Here is a 25,879-nt window from a genome sequence, read left to right on the forward strand (position 1 = left end):
TTTCAATAATAAATTTTTTGTATAATATATATATATATATATATATATATATATATATATATATATATATATATATATATATATTACACTAGTTTTATTAATTCTAAAAATTAACACGTTAAATAATCAATTTCAGAATTATTAAAAAAAAAATACTTTTTGTTTTAGAATTTAAAAATACTTTTAAGTGTTTCCGATTCAATTAAATATAAAAAAATTTAAAAAAATATGTATACATAACAGGAGATATTTTGCTTAAAAAATTAATGAATAAATTATTTATAAAAATACTATTAAAGGTATATTTTTAGGTTAGGTTAGAGGTTAATAAAATTTATTTAAAATTATTAAAACAAAAATACTTTTTGTATTAGAATAAAAATTAAAATTGTACAAAATAAAAATTTTTCATATCGATTCCATTAAAATCTTAAAAAAATAATAATATTATATTACATAATATTTATACATTTTATTAATTATTCAAATATGTATAGAATTTTAATTTAATGGAAAAAAATTAATTAATTCTAAATTTAATTCCAAAAGTTAATACATTAAACAATCGGTTTCATAATTATTAAAACAAAAACACTTTTTGTATTAGAATAAAAATTAAAATTAAATGTACAAAATAAAAACTTTTGATATCGATTTCATTAGAATCTAAAGTTAATAATATTATATTACATAATATTTATACATTTTATTAATTATACAAATATGTATTGAATTTTAATTTAATGGAAAAAAATTAATTAATTCTAAATTTTATTCCAAAAATTAACACATTAAACAATCGGTTTCAGAATTATTAAAACAAAAATACTTTTTTTATTAGAATAAAAATTAAAATTAAATGTACAAAATAAAAACTTTTGGAATCAATTCCATTAAAATCTAAGTTAATAATATTAAATTATATAATATTTATACATTTTATTAATTATGCAAATATGTATTGAATTTTAATTTAATGGAAAAAAATTAATTAATTCTAAATTTATTTATATTTGAATATTTCAGTAGAAACTTTATTACTTTCAAAAAATATTACTTAATACAAACTTTAATTTGATAAAATAACTGAATTTTCAATTATTCGTTTTAAATATATAAATGAATATTGGAATATTTGCTTATAATTTTTAATGAATATTTGAATACATAGAATTTCTAAGTTCTAACTAATTCACAATTTGTTTGAAACAATTATTTTTCTTATTATTTAAAACATTATTAATGTATTTCCTTCTTTTAATTAATTTTAATTTTCCGTTTATATAAAACAAAATTATTGGATTATTGTAAATTTTAAAATGGATTATATGAAATGTCCGAGGCCAACTTGTAATTATAAATGAGCGGTACAAAAGCGACGAAAGGGAAGTCAGCAGCCATAAAACTAAGGAATTTTATCCACCTTGATATAAATAAATATCCTGATAAAACTCATTAAGGGCCCAAATTCCAACCGTCACTATAAATCACCGCATTCCTCATTAAATAATTATTTTCGAACTGCAAATAACGTGTACCGAATATTTTATACGCAGTCAAGAATGACAAAAATTTTCACTTGATAACATCAATTCGTCGTAAAAAAAAATGAAACGAAATTGAGCCGGCAGCAAACTAATTATTACGGGTGTTCTGAATTTGCTTGGAAGTCGATAAACTTTCAAACACGGATTTTATGTTCATAGATAATCGATGATAACAATTAAAATCCATGTTAAACCAACGTTATGTGCGTCTAGACGTAATAAATATACTTTAGTGGGTAAAACAAATACATACTTTCTGTTTGTAAATATGGCCAGATTTATGTAATCAATCTTATATACTTAAGAAGTTCAATAGTCAAAGCTCTTTGTCAATTTCAAGGAAGAACGGTAACTATTAAGTCAGGGCCATACATACAATTTATTATCGTTTGGGTTGACTGAGTGGGTAATGGACATTGTACACGGGACTTTTTTATGTACTATATTATAAAATACACAAATAAACTTTAAAAGTTTTTGGTTTATTTTATGTTGTATAACTAAATTTAATTGATAAAACAAATACATATTTTCTGTTTGTAAATATGGCTAAATTTATGTATGCTATCTACATTATACAACTTAAGAAGCTCAATAGGCAAAACCTCTTTTAAATTTTGAAGGAGGAACGACAACTATTAAGTCAGGGCCACACATACAATTTATTATCGACTGGGTTGACTGAGTGGGTAATGGACATTGGACACGGGTACTTTTTTAAGTTTTATATTATAAAAATATACAAATAAACTTTGAAAGTTTTTGGTTTATTTTATTTTGTATAACTAAACTTAGTGTATAAAACAAATACATATTTTCTGTTTATAAACATGGCTAGATTTATGTATGCTATGAATATTATACAACTTAAGAAGCTTAATAGGCAAAGCTTCTTTTAAATGTTCAAGGAGAAACAGCAACTATTAAGTCAGGACCATATGTACAATTTATTATCGTCTGGGTTGATTGAGTGGGTAATGGACATTGTACACGGGTACTTTTTTATATTTTATATTATAAAAATATACAAATAAACTTTAAAAGTTTTTAGTTTATTTTATATTGTATAACTAAACTTAGTGGATAATACAAATACATATTTTCTGTTTATAAATATATAAATATATAATATAATTATGTATGCTATCAATATTATACAACTTAAGAAGTTCAATGGACAAAGCTTCTCTTAAAATTTCAAAGAGGAACAAATACACACAATATTTTGTATATTAAAAAGTATGGTTTATTTTATGTTGTATCAAATATAACTTTATTATTGAGAGTTATTGAGTACAATAAAATATGACATATTGCTTGAATAATATTATATAATGATAGTGACTTACATTAAAATTGATAGACCAATTTATTCATCAAATTATATTTGTAATTTTATTAAATTGCCTTATTACACAATTATTGTTATGATATATTTAAATAAGCTTTATTATAATTAGAAAAATTGTAATAATCTTTGTTTATTCCTTCCTTATTTGATTAAACTAAGATATGCAAAATATTTTGTCCCACTTGTGTTCCTTTAATTATTGACTTTACGACAACTATGTAATTACTGTTATCTGACGTATATAATTAAAAAAAAAATATATAATTTACTACTAACAGGAAAATTGCAACATACGACAGCAATTAGATTAAAGCAACACCAATTACTAACACAACAAAAAGTATTGGTAAATTTTGAAAATTTAAAGAAGCTTGTTATAATTATTGTGTGGTGGTTTTGAGTAATAAATTACAAAGTCCAAAAGAATGTTGAGGGGATACATATTTCATGTCAAGGTATCACTTTCAAGGCTGCTTCAAGATGAAGGGACCACACATGATTTGTATTTAGAAAGGTTACATTATGAAGTTAGAAACGACTAATTAAAGAAATATGTATTTGTCTCTGTTGTTGTGGTTTAAACTTTGACGTTTCAATAATAAGGACAGTAAATTACAATTGGACATGGTTGCATGCAATATTATTGACCTGATTAGGTGTTTTCCTTATATAGTTAGAAAGTTAAATTGCCATATGGTTTAAATGTTGTTTTCCATGACTATATCAATTTACCTGTGACCAATGAGAAAAATTAAAATAACTGTTAGTTAATTAGTCGATAATTAAGTTTTCCAATTCAACTATGAAACTCGTGTACCAATTAAATACGAGTAACTTCGAATAAAATCATAAACTTCCCAAATGAATCGGGTACTTGTCTATTCATGGTAAGCGTAAAAAACATTTAACTAAAGATCTAACAGGTCCGTCAATAATATTCGAAATTAAATTTTTATGGGGATATAAAAGCTGTATCAAATGTTTAGATGTGCCAGATAAGTTTATTGATGTAACAATATCATTATGGGCCATTTCTTTACGTGCAAACTGCTACACTAACTTGACAATAAAATTTTTAATGATGGAGTTACCTTTTCGCAGCATCCCCGTCCCGGTGTCCCGATACAAATTCGCAATTTTTGAATTGTTTTGAGAAACTTCGGCGACGTGGGAATATAATTTGAGCCACCAATTCCACGGATAAAATTGATGATCTGTGAATATTCCGGGGGATGGCATTCTACTCGTGGATAGACACTATCTTCCGAGCCATTGCTTTTTACGAAAACAGCGGAATTTATTGTTGAAACTAAAATCTATTCCGTGCAATAAAATTTTAGCAGAACAAACAACTTTTTTGTAACATCATACTTTTACAATAAGTAATTACAATATATTAGTTAGTAGTAAATCATAAATAAAACGACGAGTGTTTGACAAACACAAACAGCTACTTGTAAAATAGGTAAACTACTTTGCACGTAATAATAAAACAATAAATTATGTTTATGTGCTTAATGCAAACTCTTAAGTTGTGTCCATAGTACGAAAACAAATATTTGTTGACACACAACCAATTATCATTATTAACAATAAACGCAACAATTATATGGAGAGCAGCTACTGAAATTTTCATTCGTTTATTGATATGACTCCATCATAAATCAGTAAAGGCACTTAACTGTCCATATACCTAGTAAACCAAGGAGCAATAATATCGAAGTTAATGGCAAGATATATAGGTAATGTTTTTATGAGGACCCATTATATGGATATGGTCGTGCTTTGGGGTAAAATCTATACAAATTAAGTGTTAAATTTTATGGCCATTATTGGCTACTTGTTTCAATTGACACAGTTTCAATAATCGCAATTTTTACATCCCACTTTAGACACTATTAATAATATAAAATTGTTACAAGGCTCGTTGTGATTTGTTTTGAACGTCGTAGTACCATAATGAATCCTTTGTCTGGCGAGTTTAATTTTTCTACACGGCCATGCATATAAAATGCACTATCTAATTTTCTGGTAAACCAGACATCAGGAGGAACCTTTCCGTGCGGCCATAAAGATAATCCAGTTAAATGCCAGTGTCCCATTAAAAGGTTTACATTTTTTCGCGCCTGCAGATAATACAATATACATTTTATACGGCTAGACGAAAAAAATAAAACCCATTGGGTGAATGAACACAACAATGCCCCGTTTACGATGTCGGCTGCGCCGCTTCCAGGAAACACATGCATATGCAGTGCATGTCGGCCTTTAATTAACGCTAATTAATTTTGGCATCTTTGAATTACGCTGCGGTCAGGCGCCTTAATTGGACGCTTGTGATTTAATTAATTATTCGGCATTATTTAAGTCGGTTAAACGTTGTATTGTGTGGGTTACATAGTTGCACAATGGACGGCAGCACGTTGTCGCGGCCTTTCAGCCTTCGCTGAAAAAAGGAACGGATAGAGGGGTGAATGGCGTACGTGTGTTGTAAATTGCGCCTTGGCTCCGCAACAAGGCGAGTAGGTCGAGGCGTTTTATACATGCAGGTAGACCTGGTCGTAAATTATATTCTACAATATTTATAGGCCTGTCACTTCGGTCCTGATATATCTAAATAATATTTCAGCCAAGATAATCTTGGAAAAAATTGCACTTGCAACTACACACATTTTTATGGGCGACGGTGTTTCCATTGGCCGCCCTGTTCCTGGTGGGAGGCGCCACTGTTCCGGCTCAATAAATACATATTTTCAGTAAATGGATATTGGATTTTCCTCAGGACACCAGAAAATATTCTAGTAGACCAAAAGCCGAGCCTTTCATTTAATAAAGAAAGAAACTTAATCAAATAGGGTGTAATTAGTTGGTCTTGCCTATTATGAGCATATATTTATTATATTTTGCAGATTTCGAAATAAGTGTATTAATCTATTTTTGTTTGTCAAGTAAGTAAAATAAGATGGCAAAATATGTTTCCTATAAATTTCTATTGTAATTTTTTATTCCAAATGAAAATCATAGTTATTATTATAAAATTTGCCTATAATATGATAAAGATATCTCAAAATTTAATAGAAATTTTATTAGATAAAATAATGGTGATGATTTATACCTTTGATAATTTCTTTCAACATTATTTTAAATATACCTACTGAAAATTAATATTTATCTATTTATTTAATAGATGTTTTAAGGTTATTTTTTGAAAGTTTTATATTTTAATGACATATTTATTATTTTTTATTTGAAATAAAATATATAAAAATTTCTAAATTTTCTAGAAATATCCTTAAATATAAATAAAATATTGCATATTATTCATTTTTGTAAAGCTTTTTTCTGATATTTTAAAAGCAAATCAACTGTGAAATAAAAAAGTTAAAAGTCTGAAGAATAGGTTATTAATATATCACCAATTATATATTTTTTTAGTGTAGTTTTTTTTTACATTTTAAAGGCAAAATTATCATTTTTTTATCTAAAACGCATTACGTAAATTTTACTCATAATTTTAAATATCCTTTATATATATAGAAAATAAAAATATTGGATGTTAATTAAATTAAACATTTTTTTCTGATATTTTAAAGACAAATCTTCATTTTTTTCACATTTTAACGGCAAAATCATCATTTTTATCTGAAACACATTACGTAAATTTCAATGATAATTTTAAATATCTAGAATTTTACTAAAATTATAGTTTATATATAGATAAAATAAAAATATTGGACGTTAATTAAATTAAACATTTTTTTCTGACATTTTGAAGGCAAAGTCATCATTTTTTTATCTGAAACACGTTACGTAAATTTCACTGATAATTTTAAATATTTTGAATTTTACTAGAAATATTTTTTATATATAGATAAAATAAAAATATTGGTTTTTAATTAAATTAAACTTTTTTTTCTGACATTTTAAAGGCAACATCATTTTTTTTATCTGAAACAGATTAAGTAAATTTCATTGATAATTTTAAATATCTTGAATTTTACTAGAAGTAACGTTTATACATAGATAAAAAAAATATTGGATGTTAATTAAATAAAACATTGTTTTCTCACATTTTTAAGAAAAATCTTCCAATTTTTCACATTTTAAAGGCAAACTCATCATTTTTTTATCTGAAACATATTACGCAAATTTCACTGATAATTTTAAATATCTTGAATTTTAATAAAAATATCATTTACATATAGATAAAATAAAAATATTAGATGTGAATTAAATTAAACTTTTTTCTGACATTTTAAAGGCAAATTTTCATTTTTTTCACATTTTAAAGGCAACATCATCATTTTTTTATCTAAAACACATTACGTAAATTTTACTGATAATTTTAAATATCTAGAATTTTACTAGAAATGTCATTTATATAGATAATATTAAAATATTGGATGTTAACTAAATTAAACTTTTTTCTGACATTTTAAAGGCAAATTTTCATTTTTTTCACATTTTAAAGGCAACATCATCATTTTTTTTTATCTGAAACACATTACGTAAATTTCACTGATAATTTTAAATATCCAGAATTTTACTAGAAATGTCATTTATATATAGATAATATTAAAATATTGGATGTTAATTAAATTAAACTTTTTTTTAATATATATATATATATATATATATATATATATATATATATATATATATATATATATATATATAATAATATTGTACATATGTTATGTATTTCTGTAAAATCTTTTTTAAAAAATTTAAGGATGTAATTTATCATCAATTATATTTTTTTGGTATTTTAAAGGCAAAATCATTATTTTTTTCATTTTAATCATATCTTAGACAATGTCAATTATTTTAAAATTTATGGGAAATATTGTTTTACAAGATTTGGTATTATAAATTTCTGTAAAGCTTTTTTTCTGAAATTTTAAGAGCAAATCTACTGTGATTTCCATGAGAAATAAAAAAGTTGCACATATATCAAAATTTTTTTGTGATAAGTATTCTTTATTACGTAAAGAATCTTGATATTTTTTTGTCATTTTAAAGGAAAAATCATTTTTTTTCATTTGAATTATATTACATAAGTTTCATCGACAGTGTTAATTATTTTAAAATTTATTGGAAATATCATGGATAAAATAAAAAATCTTTGATATTATGTATTTCTGTAAAGCTTTTTTATGCCTTTTGAAGGCAAATCAATTGTGATTTTCATGCGAAATAAAAGAGTTGTACATATATTAAAATTTTAAGGAGTAAATTTTTTTAGATAAGTATTTTCTATTACGAAAAAAAATGTCTGTAAAGTTTTTTGAACTATAAAAAATTAAATAAAAAAGTAATTACACTTTAGAAACCTGTCAACCGTAGATAATTAAGAAATATCAGTCATACTATTATATATAAACCATAGTTAAATTTTTTAATATCTGTCCACATTTATATAATGATAGATAATTATGTGCAATTGACAGTGAAATAATTTTTCAACCAAAAAGCCCAATATCATCAATAAATTGCCCCGCATCAGCGAAACCGAGTATTCTTTGCATTGCCAAGCTGGAAACGCCTCGTCCTTGTTTCTGGTCTCTTGCACGGGACCAAAAGGAAAATAAACGAAAGACCGTAAAAGTCGGAAAGTTGAGTAAAATAAAGCTCGCCCAGGAGAAAGCTTCCACGCAGCCACACCAAAACACTAAAACGAAAAATCTAATTCCGCATGGAAATAAAAAGTTCCGCCTCTTTCTTCGTTTTTTTTTTTTATATTAAAATGTAAATTATGAAACGTCAGAAAAATTCTTTGGGGAGGCCACATATTAGTCGGGGTCTCGATGTAGATAAGTAAATCATTTCGTGAAATATAAACAGGGTTTATGACTTTTCCCTGAGATTCGCTTCTAATAAGGTTTGTAAATATGTATGAGTTTCTTTATCCTGACTTTAGGATATTAACTTTAAATAAATTTTAATTTACAATGCCAGTAAAGATGCACCTTAATTTCAAATTACTTTCTTAAATAATAAAATACATAAAGGTTTTCTTTTATGAACTTGATAAATGTAGGTACATTACAAGAAAAGTGTTTTAACATTATGACAGTTACAGTTATAATATTTAATTACTAAAATAAGTTTTTACACCTATACTAAAATTATATTATATAAACTTTTAATTTTCTTTGTGTAATGAAATTGTTTAATTTTTGTTTTAACAAAAGAACTATTATTTTATTAATGATTAATTTGTATATTTTTTTCTCTATAAATTAGAAAATAAAGTGTGTATTAATTGAAGTTTTATGACCCATAAAAATGCCATTAAATATTATTAAAGATTTGCCTATCGTGATTTTATTTCCAAAGTCAAGGATAATCAAATACTCAAATATGGGCACTTACCTATGATATGTTTACAGGAAAGCAAGTACCAAAGTTCCCACAACAGCTGAAACAGAGAAAAAAAATCAAATCAGTTCCTCCATTAATTTTATCTAGTTTAATTATAAGGCAAAATAAAAATTAAAGAAATTAAGGCACTCAGATTACACGAATAAATTATAGATAGATTGTAGGCTTCATTAACTAACTAGTTTTGTAAATAATATATAAGGACACAGGTTGGTCCTTTGTTTAAGTCTTATTTAGTTAAACACTTAAATTCCGTTCTGTCTGCTTCAGAATTTCCCAGCCAGACAATATTTCACTTCGTAATGTTTGTAACACGTGTCGATCGCATAAAACTAGTGTAAATTTCCTTTAAGGTTTTCCCTGTTTTAGTGCTACTTGTGAATATTTACGGATACGTGGCGTGTTCTCTTCCAATATTTAAAATATTTACGACGCATTTTTGCGTCTGAAGTGTCGAAAAAATGAATAAAACAGCACGTCAAAAATTCGTTACTTCCTCGAAGGACAAACAGGAGGTTAATAATGACTTATTAAGTTATATTTAAGTCAATTTTCTGTCGTTTATATTTATAATCGGTAATTATGGTAAACCACGCTTTGGTTAAAGGTTCTTAAATTTATTAGTATTTAACAGCGTTATAAAATTATGGAAACATAAATTTTGTTATACAACTTGGTAAATTGGAACAAGTAAAGAGAAGCAAGTCAAATTACAACTGTCGTTTTTAGATTACCAACAACAGTAACGTACTTAATTTATGTTATCGGGTGTTTACATTTTTCTGACAATAGAAAATTTTCCCACGGCAGAATTGTCTACAAATTGAATTTGCAGATCAACATAAATTGGATTTGTGTTAAATGTTTATCAAAGCCTCGCAATTTATGTGCGATTGTATTTGTTGGAATGACGTAAAAATTTCAAAAATATATTGTGCATTTATGAATTATGAATGTGTTTTACCAATTTATACTTAGGTTACTTTAAATCTAAAAAAATACGTAACATTAAAATAAAACTTACATATTATAAAAAATAAGGATAATAATTATTAAGTAAGGTTTAATTATAATTATTTTATATTTACCACAAAAATAGGAAAATCTTATTAAGAAAAGGCTTTACAGGATAAAAGAATCTTTAATATTTATTTATTATATTTATATAATATATTTTCATATATTATATTTTTGTTGATTTCAGATTGTTAAAATTATAATTTTCTCCCTGCAAAGCTTTTTCTTAAGATTTTATCTCCTAAATTAAATTAATTATTCCTTAATTCATAAAATTTAAGAAAAAACTGAGAACTATTAACAACTACTAATTAGTGAGTTAATTCAAATTAAGCTTAGTGAAATGTGTATTAAATTCATTATTAATTGACAATAAACACACCATTAAACTTGAGAAGCTTTGGTACTAAATTATTGAACTCTCATGATTTGTTTCTTGTGCACTCATTCTTTTATTATTAATATTTTTAAGTACTAAATTCAGAAAAATATGTTCAGTTCTTGGAATTATTAAATTTAAGAATTTTTTTGATGACTTTTACTTTATTTAAAAATTCTAAAATGGAATAAAATATTTAGTTTATTAATTGTAAAATATAAGAATTTTTGTTTGAAGATGATATGTCTGTAGTTATAATTATTTTAAATAGTAGATTAATAGAGACACTCCTATTTTATTTAAAACTTTTGAAAAGAAATAATATGTTTAGTTCTTGTAATATAAAATTTAAGAATTTTTTTGATGATTTGGCTATAGTTATAATTATTTTAGATAATAGGTTAATAGAGACACTTATACATTATTTAAAAATTCTAAAAAGGATTAATATGTTTAGCTTTTGTAATTATAAAATATAAGAGTTTATGTTTGAAGATACGTCTTCAGTTAAAATTATTTTAAGTAACAGTTTAACAGAGACACTCCTATTTTATTTAAAAATTCTAAAAGAGAATAATATGTTTAGTTCTTATTATTTTATAATTTAATAATTTATTGTCCTGATTTTATAGTTATAATTATTTAAGACAGTAAATCACATTAAAAATATTTTAGATATTAATGCTCAGTTGAGAAACCAAAACTTAAAACTTACAAGCTTCGAAAAATCCTAAAAAATTCATCAGCACAAAAATAACACAAAATTCGAACAATACACAATCAACAACAACTTCACACAACACTTTCGGAAACGTTCAACCAAATAACCAACAACAAAAAAAAAACAATATCAACCCTTTACGAGTCCAGTGTCCTTGACAGAGCACGTAAACTTATTGTGCTAAAAATGTGTGCCGACATTAACGATGGGGAGAAGGGCCGATTTCAAATCAGATCTGGCCGACCAACCAGAACATGGGACTGTAAAATGGTAAGACTGTCCGTGAGGGTAGACGTATTTGGTTGTTTCGGGGTCCCCCGTCGGATACGTACCCACGTTTTCAGAAGCAAAGATACCTCGATAGGGGGCTGGGCATGGGATTTTTGTGCGAGGGAATTTCGGAATCTTTTATCTATCGGAGGGAATAAATCTGTCAGCCAGAAAAATAAACATTTCAACTGCACAAGAAAGACAAAATGTGTTATTTAAATGACTAAATTTTATGACAATTGTTGAATTATAATTTGTAATTTCATATTATAAAAATTTTACTTACAAAATTTAATATTTCGATAAAAAAAGTATTTTATGAATGAACACAGTTACTTTAATAACTATAAATTTATAATAGTAAATGGTTTACACTAATTAAGTTATGTTTTAAAGTTATATTCTTGTCTAAAAATGTCAATATTTATATATTTTATATTAAATTAAAAAAGATTTTACTTTTATCTAAATTATGAACTGAATATTTAAATTTTATATAATATAATTTAAAACTGTTCTACAAAAATATAAATAATATACATAATAATAAAAAAAATTATAACTGAAAAGTAAAATTAATGATTTCATTAAATTATATGAATTTTATAATGATGAAAATTAGTTAAAATTGTGCCACAATCAAAATAATTCCATTTTGCTAAATTTGGTAAATCCTGATATTTAATAGTTGATTTTAATTATTAAAAGTATTTTCAGATTCTCCATATTTTATATCTTAGAAAATTTTTCCAAAAATATATAATCTGTGATATAATAAATTGTATTTCCTTTTTATTAATTTACCTCGAAATTTTAAATAGCTTATGTTTTGAATTAATTTTTTTATATTGCGAAAAAAGTTGCCTTAAAAGTTAAGTTAATTTTTGTTTTATTGTTTCAATTCAAAATTGACTGAAGGTCATTTTTCTTAGACATTTCAGAAATCAAATCAAAATTGGGACACCAATTATTTAATTGGATTAAGAGGAGCATAAATTGATTAGTATTAGATATATTTAATTATACATATATAAAATTTAAAACAGTCTAAAATACCAAAGAAATCATTTTAAATTATTTTTTTAAATATAATTTTAATTTTAAAACGTCTTTGATCAAAATAAATATATGGTGTTCTTATGTTAACGCCCTTGTTAGTCAAAATCTATTTTAAGAGTTTGTCTTGGCATCATTTCCCGAAATAGTTCCTACTAACATCCACACGTGAAAGGGAGAAACCCTCCCCACTGAAGTTAAATTAAGTTTATCAGCTGCATCTTGGTTCACACTTAAAAATAAACAAGCTGTAACAGAAACAAAAGAAGAATTAACATAAAATACAATGAAAATGTATTTTATGTTAACTAATAAAATTTTGAACACCCACCCACAATGACTTTTGGGGACGTCCCGTTCAAAAAATTGTAATAAAATAAGACCTAATATAAATTGGATTCATATTTTACTGCGTCCCGCAAAATTGAATTATTTCAAAACTCTTCTGTATAAAACCCCATTAATTCCAGAATATTAAACCGGCACGGAGTCCTGAAAAAAAAAAGCGGATTGGTATAATTGAACGAGGGTCTGAATGAAGACACCAATAAAATCATAAAATCCTAAAATCCCTCTCGATTTCGTTCCTACGCATGCAAAAAATGTTTTCAGCCATAAATAACTCCACATTATACACGGTGATTTGCATAGTGAATGACAAAGGCTAAACAAATTTCGTAAGGCACTCTCGATTTTTATGATGGTACAATAAAATCTGGACGGATGGGGTTCGGGGTGTGCGGAAGACGGATGAAAAAAAAAACTGGAGCGATTTCACTTTTCAGGTAAGTTACGTAATGTATTTTGCGGTTTTTCAGTCTGACCACAAGATTTTTGATTAGTTGTTCGCTTCCGTTCGTCGCGGTGGAACCGTGGTGCAACTGAAAAATTGGCTGAAATGGCGGCCGGTAGAAAGAATGTTTCTAATTGACTAGGTTCGAGATAAGTCAAGTTAGGAATTTTTGTCTTAGGTAGATGACGTTTATCTTCCTTAATTTAGTCATTAGGATGGGATATAACAACATCTGCATGAAAAGGTGTGGGTAAGTAAAAGAATGTCTTTTTAAATATTAATTTTTCCATCAAATTGCAACACATATTTTTATGTAAAAGTAATTTTATTTAACATTTTTTCTAATCATGTCCATAATGTCGAATTATTTTTAAAATTAACTATTATTCTTTAATTGTTCAATTAAATTTATGTTTTTGTAATACTGAACTGGTCCAATTAAATGACATATTTGTTCTCTTTAATAGTTTTTTATTCTTCTTTCTTGGAAAGATTTTAATAAAATTTAAAACATGTACTATATAAAGTCTTCAGTTATTAATTATTTATTTTTAATTTTTTTTTTTAATTTATTTCTGTATTTATCTATATTTTTTTTATAATTTAAAAAACTCATGATTTACTTATTAGTTTATTAAACATTTTCATGATAAAATATTGAATGAATATTTTATATTCTGTATAAAGAAAATAATTGCTCCAAATTTTATAAATATGTTTTATAAAAGCCATGAAAAAACTTTTCTTGACATAGTTTCATTGTTTAAGATACAAATACTTGACATACCCTTTAAAGATCTGTGCAGTACAAAAACACAAAGTACATTGTATAGAACTAATCTAAAGGATTTTAATACAGTCTACAGTGTTATTTAAAAACCTTGAATATCAATTTCAATAATTGACATAATGAGTGGAACTAAATGTAAACAATAAGTTTCTAAATAAGTATTATAGTTAATTAACGGTAATTAAATATACTTTTTTATAATTTATCCATTTTGTAAGTAGAAAAAGAAAGATAACTTGAATAACTGCTGTGGTGTACCAATAAATCTTAAAATTTATGAAATTTTTTTTTGTCAACATATTAAATTAATATTTTATAAATAAATATTTAATATTTTTAGTTAATAAAATGTACATACTCAATTAAATATTTTTAAAGTTATAATATTAGTGTTAATTTAAAAAAAAAGAAAAAAAATGTAATATTATAATGATCAAAAATGCTCCAAAACCATTTCTGAAATTATTGATTAACTATTAATTTTTATATTAAAATGTTCTCATAAGACTTTTACAACAGTTTTTTAACACTTGAAAAATTATCAGGATTCAAACTCTTTAAAGGACTGCGCAGTACGGATCCACAAATGGAATGCAAATTATTGTTAAAATTTATAGCCTTGTTAGATAACTTGAATAACTACTATGGAATATTAATAATTTTTAAAAATTTGTTATGACAAAATACTAAATAAATATTTCATAAGTAAATATTTAAAATATTTACAAAATAAGATATTCATAATCAATACTTATTTTTTTTTCTAAATTTATGATGTTACGGTCAATATAATAATAATAATAATATAAAAAATATATAACATTATTATGAGGAAAATTGTTTCAAACTCAAGTTGTTTTCCAATTATTAATTATTTATTAATTTTTATTATTGAATAATAGATAATAATAAAATTTCAAATTTTGCAGCGGTGTTTTACGTTGTATCTTGTATTTTTTAATACAGTTTTTATAATATAAAAAAGTAAAAAAATTTACATTTTTTTATTGTAAAATTTATTAAAATACAAACGCTTTAAAGAACTGCGCAGTACGGAACCATAAATAGAATGCACTGCGCAAATATTAGACTAAAATATTACCAGAATGGTATTAAAATTATTTTAACAATTTGTAGTCTTGCTAGATTACTTGAATAACTAACATGGAATATCAATAATTTTAAAAAATTTGTTATGGCAAAATATTAAATAAATATTTTATAATATTTACAACGTAAAATATTAATAATCATTTTTTGTTACTTTATTATATTACATATAAAATAGTGAACAAAATTATATATCATTATTATGAGTAAAATTGCTTCAAGTACAAGCTTTTTTGTTATTATTAATTACTTACTAAATTTCATAATTATGCTTTATTAAATAAAGGAAAATAACAAAAATTCAAAATTTACAGCAGTATTGTACGTTGTATTATCATTTTTTACACAATTTTTCTAATATAAAAGTAAAAAATTGTGTTACATTTTTTATTGTAAAATTTATTAAGATACAAAGGCTTTAAAGGTCTGCGCAGTGCATAACCACAAATGGAATGCACTGCGCAGCTATTAGAGTAAAGCATTACTGGGATGGTATATAAATTCTATTAAAATTTAGTAGTATTATCAGATTACTTGAATACCAACTATGGTATATCAACAGTTTTTAAAATTTTTTTATGTCAAAATATAAAATAAATATTTTATTTAATTGTTTAAAATATTTACTAAAAAAAATATTTATAGCCAATAATTAATTTTATGAAGTTATGATGAAACAGTTAATATGTTACAAAATCTAAATGTTTTCTAATTATTGATTACTAAATAAAGTTTAAAAAAATGTTTTAGTAAGTAAAGAGAAATGATAGATATTCAAATTCTGCAGCAGTGTTTCTGTTATAGGCAAAAACTATTTTTACTCACAAAAATTTATTAATATACAAGCACTTTAAACATTTGCGCAGAACGGGGACACAATTGGAATACACTACGCAGCTTTTAGAGTAAATCGAACCCTTTAAAAATCTGCGCAGCACGGAACCACAAACTTAATGCACTGCGCAGCTATTAGAGTAAAGCATTATAATTATTATAGTATATATTTTTTATGCTTTTTAAATTTTATATTTTTTAAAATGTATTGTATAGAATCAACTTGAAATTCAATTGCATTGTTAATATTGTATTATATCGTAATACATATTTTACCAGGAAGTTATCCATTGCTAATTTTATTTAATATATTTCTAGATATTATGTTTTATATAATTAGCAATAATTCGAATTTATGGATTAATATTAACTTAATAATATTTGTAATTTTATTGATCTTTCAAAATAATTGTATATCAAATTTATAAAGGAAATATGCATATATTAAGTCATTATGTTTTATTTAGTTAACAATCATTCGAATATGTCCATTAACATTATTTTAATAATATTTTTAATTTTATTGTACTTTTCAAGATAGTTGTATATCAAATTTTAAAAGAAATATGCATATATATTACATCAAGTTACTGACAAGGTTAATTTTATATCAAAATATTAAATAAATATTTTATAAATAAATGTTTAATATATTTACTAAATAAAATATTCATAATCAATACTTCATCTTTTTTTTAATTTAATTTGTTAGGTTAAAAATAGTGAAAGAAATTATATGTCATTATTATGAAGAATATTGCTTTTTGTGATTATTAATTATTTACTAATTTATGAATATGCTTAATTAAATAAAGGAAAATAATAAAAATTTAAATTTTATAGTAATGTTTTTGTGATTTTTACGTTGTACTATTATTTTTTAATACAGTTTTATATAAATATTATTATTTATAAAATTTATTAAGATACAACACGTTTTAAAGGTCTGCGCAGCACGGAACCAATATCTTAATGCATTGCGCAGCTATTAGAGTAAATTTGTAATTTGATTGTATCTTTCAAGATAGTTATATATCAAATTTGTAAAAGAAATATGCATATATATTACATCAAGTTACTAACAAGGTTAATTTTATGTCAAAATATTTTATAAATAAATGTTTAAAATATTTACTAAATAAAACATTCATAATCAATACTTCTTTTTTTTTTTAATTTAAGATGTTAGGTTGAAAATAGTGAAAGAAATTATATGTCACTATTATGAAGAAAATTGTTTTTTGCGATTATTAATTATTTACTAGTTTATGAATATGCTTTATTTAATAAAGGAAAATAATAAAAATTTAAATTTTATAGCAGTGTTTTTGAGATTTTTACGTTGTATCATTATTTTTTATATAAGATTTATATTAAACTGTATAGGTTAATATAAATCTTATTATTTATAGAATTTATTAAGATACAACACGCTTTAAAGGTCTGCGCAGCACGAAACCACAAACTCAATGCACTGCGCAGTTATCAGAGTAAAGCATTATAAATATTATAGTATGTTTTTTAAATTTTATATTTTCTAAAATGTATTGTATAGAATCAACTTAATTAGTTAATATAGTATTATATCGTAATACATATTTTACCAGGAAGTTATCCATTACTAATTATATTTAATATATATATATATATATATATATATATATATATATATATATATATATATATAATTAGCAATAATTCGAATTTATGGATTAACATTAACTTAATAATATTTATAATTTTATTCTATTTATCAAAAAATTGTATATCAAATTTATACAAGAAATATGCATATATTAAGTTACTGGTATAGTTAATTTCATTGGATAACTCTTTTTGTAAATATACACTAATAAATTTGTTCATGTTGTTAATATAAATATATAATCTTGTAAATTAGTATCCGTTAATCAAGTTAGTTGGACCCTCTTTAATTGGACTTGATACTTTAAAAAGGAATTATAAGTAATTTTACTTTGTCACTAATTGATAAATATTTTATATTATGAAATTTAAATCATTATACAATTGCTGACAGATAACATAATATCTGTTTATTAATAAAAATGGCTTACATGTAAACAAAACTTAAGCGTGGCTACGTGCGACAACAGACGAACACTTCCTGTAAGCAGTGGATGCGCGCACATCACAAAAACGCACCTACCCCGATGTCACTGAGCGAAATTATTAAGACATCGCCACCATATTGATTCGATTATCGTTCGCGGCGGTGGTCGAAAATGGCGTCGAAACGAAAATATCCCGGCCGACCGGCGACCAGAACTGGTTTTGTCTCGGTGCGCTCTCGGGGAACTCGTTTCGAGAAAATCGAAAATTCTAATTGGGAAATTCCTCGAGTTCCTCGCCGCACAAGTCGGGCCGACACGTTAATTGGGCACCGGGACCCGGGGGACGGTTTTATCGCTCGTGTCCGATCTTCGGTCGATTTTTTTTGCGTTGACCGGCCGGTCGAGGAATTCGCACGAAACTGTTTGAACAACCTGAGGTTTTATCGGCGGAAACGTTGACCGCCAACTTGCCACTTGATCAGGGGGAACGTACACACACACATGCACGATACGAAGAGCTAGGCGGCTTCGGTTGTTCAGCTCACGCACCAATCAACCGCTATTACATTTATATGACAAATGGCTTTAAGATTGTGTCCACTTACTGTGCCACAACAGCTCTGTCTGAGGACTTTTCATACGGCGAGAGTGTGTCGGTTGCACCGTCGTCTGTGACTTAGGTAAAATAAGTCTTCCGTCATTACGAGCACGACAACGTTGAGCTCTTGCCGACAATAATACATTTGTGACCTTCCGTGTGTGTTTGCAACGTCATTGATTTTATGAAGACAATAAATTTTCGTTAGGATGACACATAAATTAGGTGCTATATTTATTTGACAAATTGTTGCATTCATGTATTTATGATCATGATGATGATGATGATGAGGATTTTTATCTCTTTTATAATGGAATTTTTTTCCAACATTAAATTGGTATATCTAAAAGAATATTTTATACTATTATTATTAATTATTCTTTTTGCAATAGTGATATGAATTTATTAAAACAAGCTATAAATATAATATTTATCTCTATTTATTAAAAAAATATATATGAATTTAAAGTGAATTTTATTCATTTTTATTGTATATAATATTTATAAAAGTATAAGATAAAAAAATAAGTTGCCTTTCAAATTTGTAAAGTAGTAAAAATAAAAAACAAGGAAAAAATTTTTAAAATAAAATAATTTTGAATCAGTATTAGTTAAAAATATTTAACATCATTATAATTTTTTATAAAATTTAAATAATAAATAAGTAAAGAATGATTTTAGAATGGCTTTCTGATGACAATAATAAATTGATTAAATTATTACTTGATGATGAAAATGATAAGGACTTTTTATTTGTTTTTGAATGTACTTTTTTGTCAACAAGCTATACAAAGGAATATTTCACATTTCTGATTTATTTAATTATTTTTTTTATACATATGATGAGAATTTACCGTATTGTTTTCGAATAAATTAAAACCACCTATAAATACAAAAATCACATTTATAGTCATTTAATGAACAAGAAAAATTATATAATTATTAAAAAGCATCTGAGATAAAAGTTAATTTTAAATAAATTTTGAGAGTATCTAATATTTATAAAAATATTAGATAATAAGTATAATAAGTTGGCATACAAATTTACAAATTTTATTTATTTATTAATATTATATTATAAAAGTATTTAAGAGCACTTCATCATTATAATTTTTGTAAAATTTAAATAATAAATAAGTAAAAATGATTTTACTTTGGATTTTTCATGATAATAATAAATTTATTAAATTATTACCTGTTGATGAAAATGATAATGATTTTTGAATGTAATTTTATTTCAACAAGCTGAGCAAAGGAATATTTCATATTTTGAAAGAAATTCTGATTTATTTAATTACTCTTTTTATAATTATGTTGAGAATTTATCGTATTGTTGTCGAATAAATTGAACACAGCTGTAAATACAAAATAACACATTTATAACTATTTAATAAACCAGAAAAATTATATAATTATTAAAAAGCATCTTAAAAGTTAATTTTAAATAAATTTTGAGAGTATCTACTATTTATAAAAAATATAAGGTAATATAGTAGTTATTTATACTTTATTTATTTATTAGGACTATATTATTATTATATTAAAGTATTTAATATTACTTCATCATTATAAATTTTGTAAAATTTAAATAATAAATAAGTAAAGAATAACTTAAATTAGTGCTTTTAGATGAGACTAATAAATGTATTAAATTATTCTAAAGTTAAGTTTATCTGAGTAAAAAATTAAAATTAAAATAATGTTTGATTTTTATACTTATGTATAATTAAATTTTAAAAAAAAAAACTCCATCATTTGTGCAGTCTAAATAATAAATAAAGAATGAATTAATTATTAAATTACTGCTTTTTGTTATTAATAATTAATTTATTGGTGATAATAATGAGAATTTTTTTAATTTTTTAGTATATATTTTTTTCTCAATAATTTATAGATATTCATATTTTATATTTTAATAATATTATATTCATATTTATAACTATTTAATGAACCAGAAAAAATAAAAACTGAGTTAAAATTTAGTTTTATACGTTTTGATAGTATCTAATATAATATTTATAATAATGGAAAGTTGGGTCACAAATTTTTAAAGTAGTGAAAATAAAAAAAATAAAAATTAAATGACCTTTGATTTACCAAATATTAGTTTGTTATATTTATAAATAATTATATTTAAAGAGCACTTCATTATTATATATTTTGTAAAATTTAAATAAATAAATAAAGAATGTCTTATTATTTATTAAATTACTGCTTTTAAATAATAATAATAAATTTATTAAATTATTACTTTTATACTGGAATGTTAATGGATTTGATACATTTATTTAAATAAATTGTTCAAATTAAAAGAAGTAAATCAAAATTGTCTTTAAAAATAAAATTATTAATAGTTATTAACAGGACCAAAAAAATTAAATAGTTAAAAATTAATTAGTTTAATACATACAATGCATTTAACATGTAAATAATTCTTTTACAACAAAAATTACTTTGAAATATTTTAAATGAAATAGACAAATTAGACATAAACATTTTTAAATAATTATTTTAGTGGTAATAACTAGAAAAAAAGAAAAGAAAAAAAGGCATTCGAAATCTATGATTTACCTAATATTACTTTTTTATTTTAATATACATAAATGAAATTCATATATTAAGATCTAAGTTTAATGATTTCGTAAAATCGAAATTAAATAAAAAGTAATTTTTTACCCTTTAAAATTAATTCATAATTAAAATTTTACCACACATTTGAACTTTTAAATACTAAATTAATTATTTAATAGTATAAAAAGACAAAAATGTTTAATGTTACTCATATGAATATTTACATATTCATCATTATTTACTTTATGAAATCTAAGTACTAATAATAATATAAGTGCATGAATTATTCTTTAATAAATTTCATAAATGTTTATTCAGTTACTACTCTTTAATAACTTGATTATCATTTTATGCAGCAATTTGGTCCTTTGGTGCATTTATTTAACTTTCGAAATCATTAAAATAAGCCATAAATAAAAAATCGTGTATTAATATAAAATACAATTATTAATTATGTAAAATTGAAGTATTCTTTAAAAATATTCAAAAATTCTTATCGAATTATTGTCTACTATTTAAATTTAAATTAAATTAATTTTTTTAATTAAGCTTTTAAACAGAATAATTCAGTAGAAAATAGAAAAACAAGAAAAAAGGGACAATAAAATAAGTTTTAAATAAAATATTTCAGTAACAAATAGAAGCAAATTGATTTTAAACTGGCTAAACAAAATTTCATGTTAATATTTATTTATTTTCTATATATAAGTAATATATTAATCTCAAAACTAAATTTAATAAAAATAAATTTATAATTTCTAAAAAGAAAAGATTTTTTAAATTGGTTTATTATATTTTGCTTTAAATTTTTCATTATTTTATTAAAAATCAAGATATAATTTTGAATTTTTAGTCTCAAATTTCAATAGATTTGTATTTTTAAAATGTGTAAGTATATAAATATATTTCTTAAGATTTTTTATAATTAGTTAAAATTTATATTTTATTGAAACTACTATTACCATTATCACTAATAAAAAATGTGTATATTAGTTTAAAAATAATATTTTTTCCATTTAAATATAAAAACATAATTTTTAGATTCAATTTACATTCAAAAAATCAAATATTTTATATCAAATTTATTTGATATTAGAATGCTTTTAAAACAAACTTTTTATAATACAGTTTCAATAATAAAATAAATATTATAAAATTTAAATGGTCTTTAAAACTGGTATTGATATTTTCCTCTTTATATACCAATTTTTAATTTATTATTTAATTATTCCATTAGCACGATTTTAATTTTTAATTACATAATAATAGCACTTTTACAACAATATGCTTTTATATGTGTTATCCATTAAAGTAACCAAATGCATATACAGGATGTTTCATTACTTATCCGAAATTAATTTAACCAGATATGCACTTCTAAATAATAAGTCGATATCTAAAAAAAAGTCTAATAAAAATCCAACAGAAAACGAGATAAAAATTGTTAAAGTTTGTAAGTGCATATCTGATTAGAGAATTTTATTACTATAAAATTGTTATTAATTATACCTTACAAAGTTTCTTAAATAATAGAATAATTTAACCTTTATCAATGTAAATATTGGAACAGTTTGTAAGAGTATAATGTGAATTTCCTGAAATGAAAGCAAATAAAATTGTTAATCTCCAACTCGGGCCAATTTCGCAAATGGCCAAGCCAACAAAATTGTATCTATAAGGCTTAACGAAAGTATAGATATTGACACGTCCTCCATAACTGAAATGAATATAGAAAGACGGTAAATAAACCCGATACAGAGGGGTGAGTGGCCCAGTAATTCAGCAAGGGGGTCGACGATACGAGCCGGTGATAAGAAGGCAGTTCAGGCTGATGAGTTCTCCGGCAAATAATGACTGAAAGGGCTCCAGAGTCAAGGAGAGATCACTTTCGGAGCGGTTTTCAGGAGGGAAAGCAATCAACTCGTTGCGTGACGCCATAAACAAACTCCTTTCGCTTCCCTTTTTCGGGTGTGCGAGGGGTAACGTCACCCGGGTCACATCCGGACCTGGTGTGTGTGTGGGTGGATGATTATTTACGTTACTCGGGCGTACGCACCGCGTGGATGGTTTACGCTGATGGAGTGTGGCGTGCTGGGACCTATTTTCTCCCGTTGCATCGGGGTGATGCTGATGGTGCAAAGACAAAACGATCTTTCATTCAACACTAATTATTTTTTCATTCTAACAAAATTTTTAACTCATCATTTCATACTAATGTAATATTTAGTAATAAAATGAGTTAAGTATATCTACAATTTCTTTACACAAAATTGTTACTGGGTTATATCTTACAAGTTAACATTCCTGAGCATACACAAATTTAATATTACTTTCTTTTTTATGTTTAAGACTTTGTTTCTAAATAAATACACTATAAAAAAGAATTAGCGTAATAGATTTATTATTTCACACTCGTAGATAATGGTATATTATTTAATAACTGCATAATGTTGGTTATTACAGTTATATTTTATATCCAATTTAAAATAATGATCTTTTTAGATTAATTTTTAAAGTCGGGGCAGATAAAAAGATATTTTTCATTTCAAGATATGTAATTTTTTGAAAAATATATTAATATTAGATTAAACCTTAGCAGTTAAGGTTACATTTTTAGGTTTAGGTCTTTATTTCTAAAAAATACACAATAATAAGAAATGTGGTATAATAGACTCTTTATTTTAGACTCATGAATAATGGTATATTATTCAATAATTTAATAATGTTAGTTATTACCAACGAGTTTAATAATGTCATATTTTGTAACATGAATTTAAAATGGTCTTTTTCATTTAAATTAAACTCAGGGCAGATAAAAAAATATTTTTCATTTTAAAGATACGTGATTTTTTTTAAAATATATTAATATTAGATTCTATCTTACAAATTAACGTTACTGAACCTGTAAAATTACATTTTATTTTCAGTTTTATGATTTTAGATCTTTATTTCCAAAAAATACACAATAATAAGAAATGTAGTGTACTCGTGGATAATAGTATATTATTCAATAACTTCATAATGTTAGTTATTACAAATCAGTTTAATAATGTCATATTATATAGCATGAATTTAAAATGATAACCTCTTTAATATGATTTAAACTCAGAGCAAATAAAGAGTTACTTTTCATTTTAAAGATACGTGAATTTTTAAAAAATATATTAATATTATATTATACCTTTCAAATTAGGGTTACTGAACCTGAACAAATTTCATTTTATTTTCAATTTTATGTTTAGATCTTCATTTCCAAAAAATACACAGTAATAAGAAATGTAGTGTACTCGTGGATAATAGTATATTATTCAATAATTTAATAATGTTAGTTATTACAAACGAGTTTAATAATGTCATATTATATAACATGAATTTAAAATGATGACCATTTTAATTTGATTTAAAATCAGGGTAAATAAAAAGATACTTTTCATTTCAAAGATACCTGAATTTTTTAAAAATATATTAATATTAGATTATACCTTACCAATTAAGGTTACTAAACCTGAACAAATTAAATTTTATTTTCACTTTTATGTTTAGATCTTCATTTCCAAAAAATACACAGTAATAAGAAATGTAGTGTACTCGTGGATAATAGTATATTATTCAATAACTTCATAATGTTGGTTATTACAAACCAGTTTAATAATGTCATATTATATAGCATGAATTTAAAATGATGACATTTTTAATTTGATTTAAACTCAGGGTAAATAAAGAGATACTTTTCATTTCAAAGATACGTGAATTTTATAAAAATATATTAATATTAGATTATACCTTACAAATTAAGGTAACTGAGCCTGAACAAATTTAATTTTATTTTCAATTTTATGTTTAGATTTTCATTTTCAAAAAATACACAGTAATAAGAAATGTAGTGTACTCGTGGATAATAGTATATTATTCAATAACTTAATAATGTTAGTTATTACAAACGAGTTTAATAATGTCATATTATATAACATGAATTTAAAATGATGACCATCTAATTTGATTTAAAATCAGGGCAAATAAAAAGATACTTTTCATTTCAAAGACACGTGAAATTTTTAAAAATATATTAATATTAGATTATACCCTACAAATTAAGGTTACTGAACCTGAACAAATTTTATTTTATTTTCAATTTTATGTTTAGATCTTTATTTCCGAAAAATACACAATAATAAGAAATGTAGTGTACTCGTGGATAATAGTATATTATTCAATAACTTCATAATGTTGGTTATTACAAACGAATTTAATAATGTCATATTATATAACATGAATTTAAAATGATGACCTTTTTAATTTTATTTAAACTCGGGGCAAATCATTTTATAGATACGTGAATTTTTTAAAAATATATTAATATTAGATTATACCTTACAAATTAAAGTT

The 25,879-nt window shown here is 23.8% G+C and overlaps 1 protein-coding gene across 5 annotated transcripts in view; it reads right to left on the reverse strand.

Annotated features, from left to right (window-relative positions):
* LOC109602115 (homeobox protein abdominal-B) overlaps nt 1-25,879 on the reverse strand; it is a 176,015-nt gene that overhangs the window by 80,593 nt on the left and 69,543 nt on the right. For 4 of the 5 annotated variants that reach the window (XM_049965479.1, XM_049965482.1, XM_049965478.1 and 1 more), the window contains one exon: nt 9,274-9,319. The gene's annotated coding sequence lies outside the window, so the exon portion shown is untranslated. Of the gene's footprint in view, nt 1-9,273; nt 9,320-18,327; nt 18,880-25,879 lie in introns of those variants that run through there. The other variant, XM_049965480.1, reaches the window with a different exon arrangement.

The sequence above is a fragment of the Aethina tumida genome, chromosome 3, assembly GCF_024364675.1.
Source record: "Aethina tumida isolate Nest 87 chromosome 3, icAetTumi1.1, whole genome shotgun sequence".
In the NCBI taxonomy this organism is placed as follows: Eukaryota; Metazoa; Arthropoda; class Insecta; order Coleoptera; family Nitidulidae; genus Aethina; species Aethina tumida.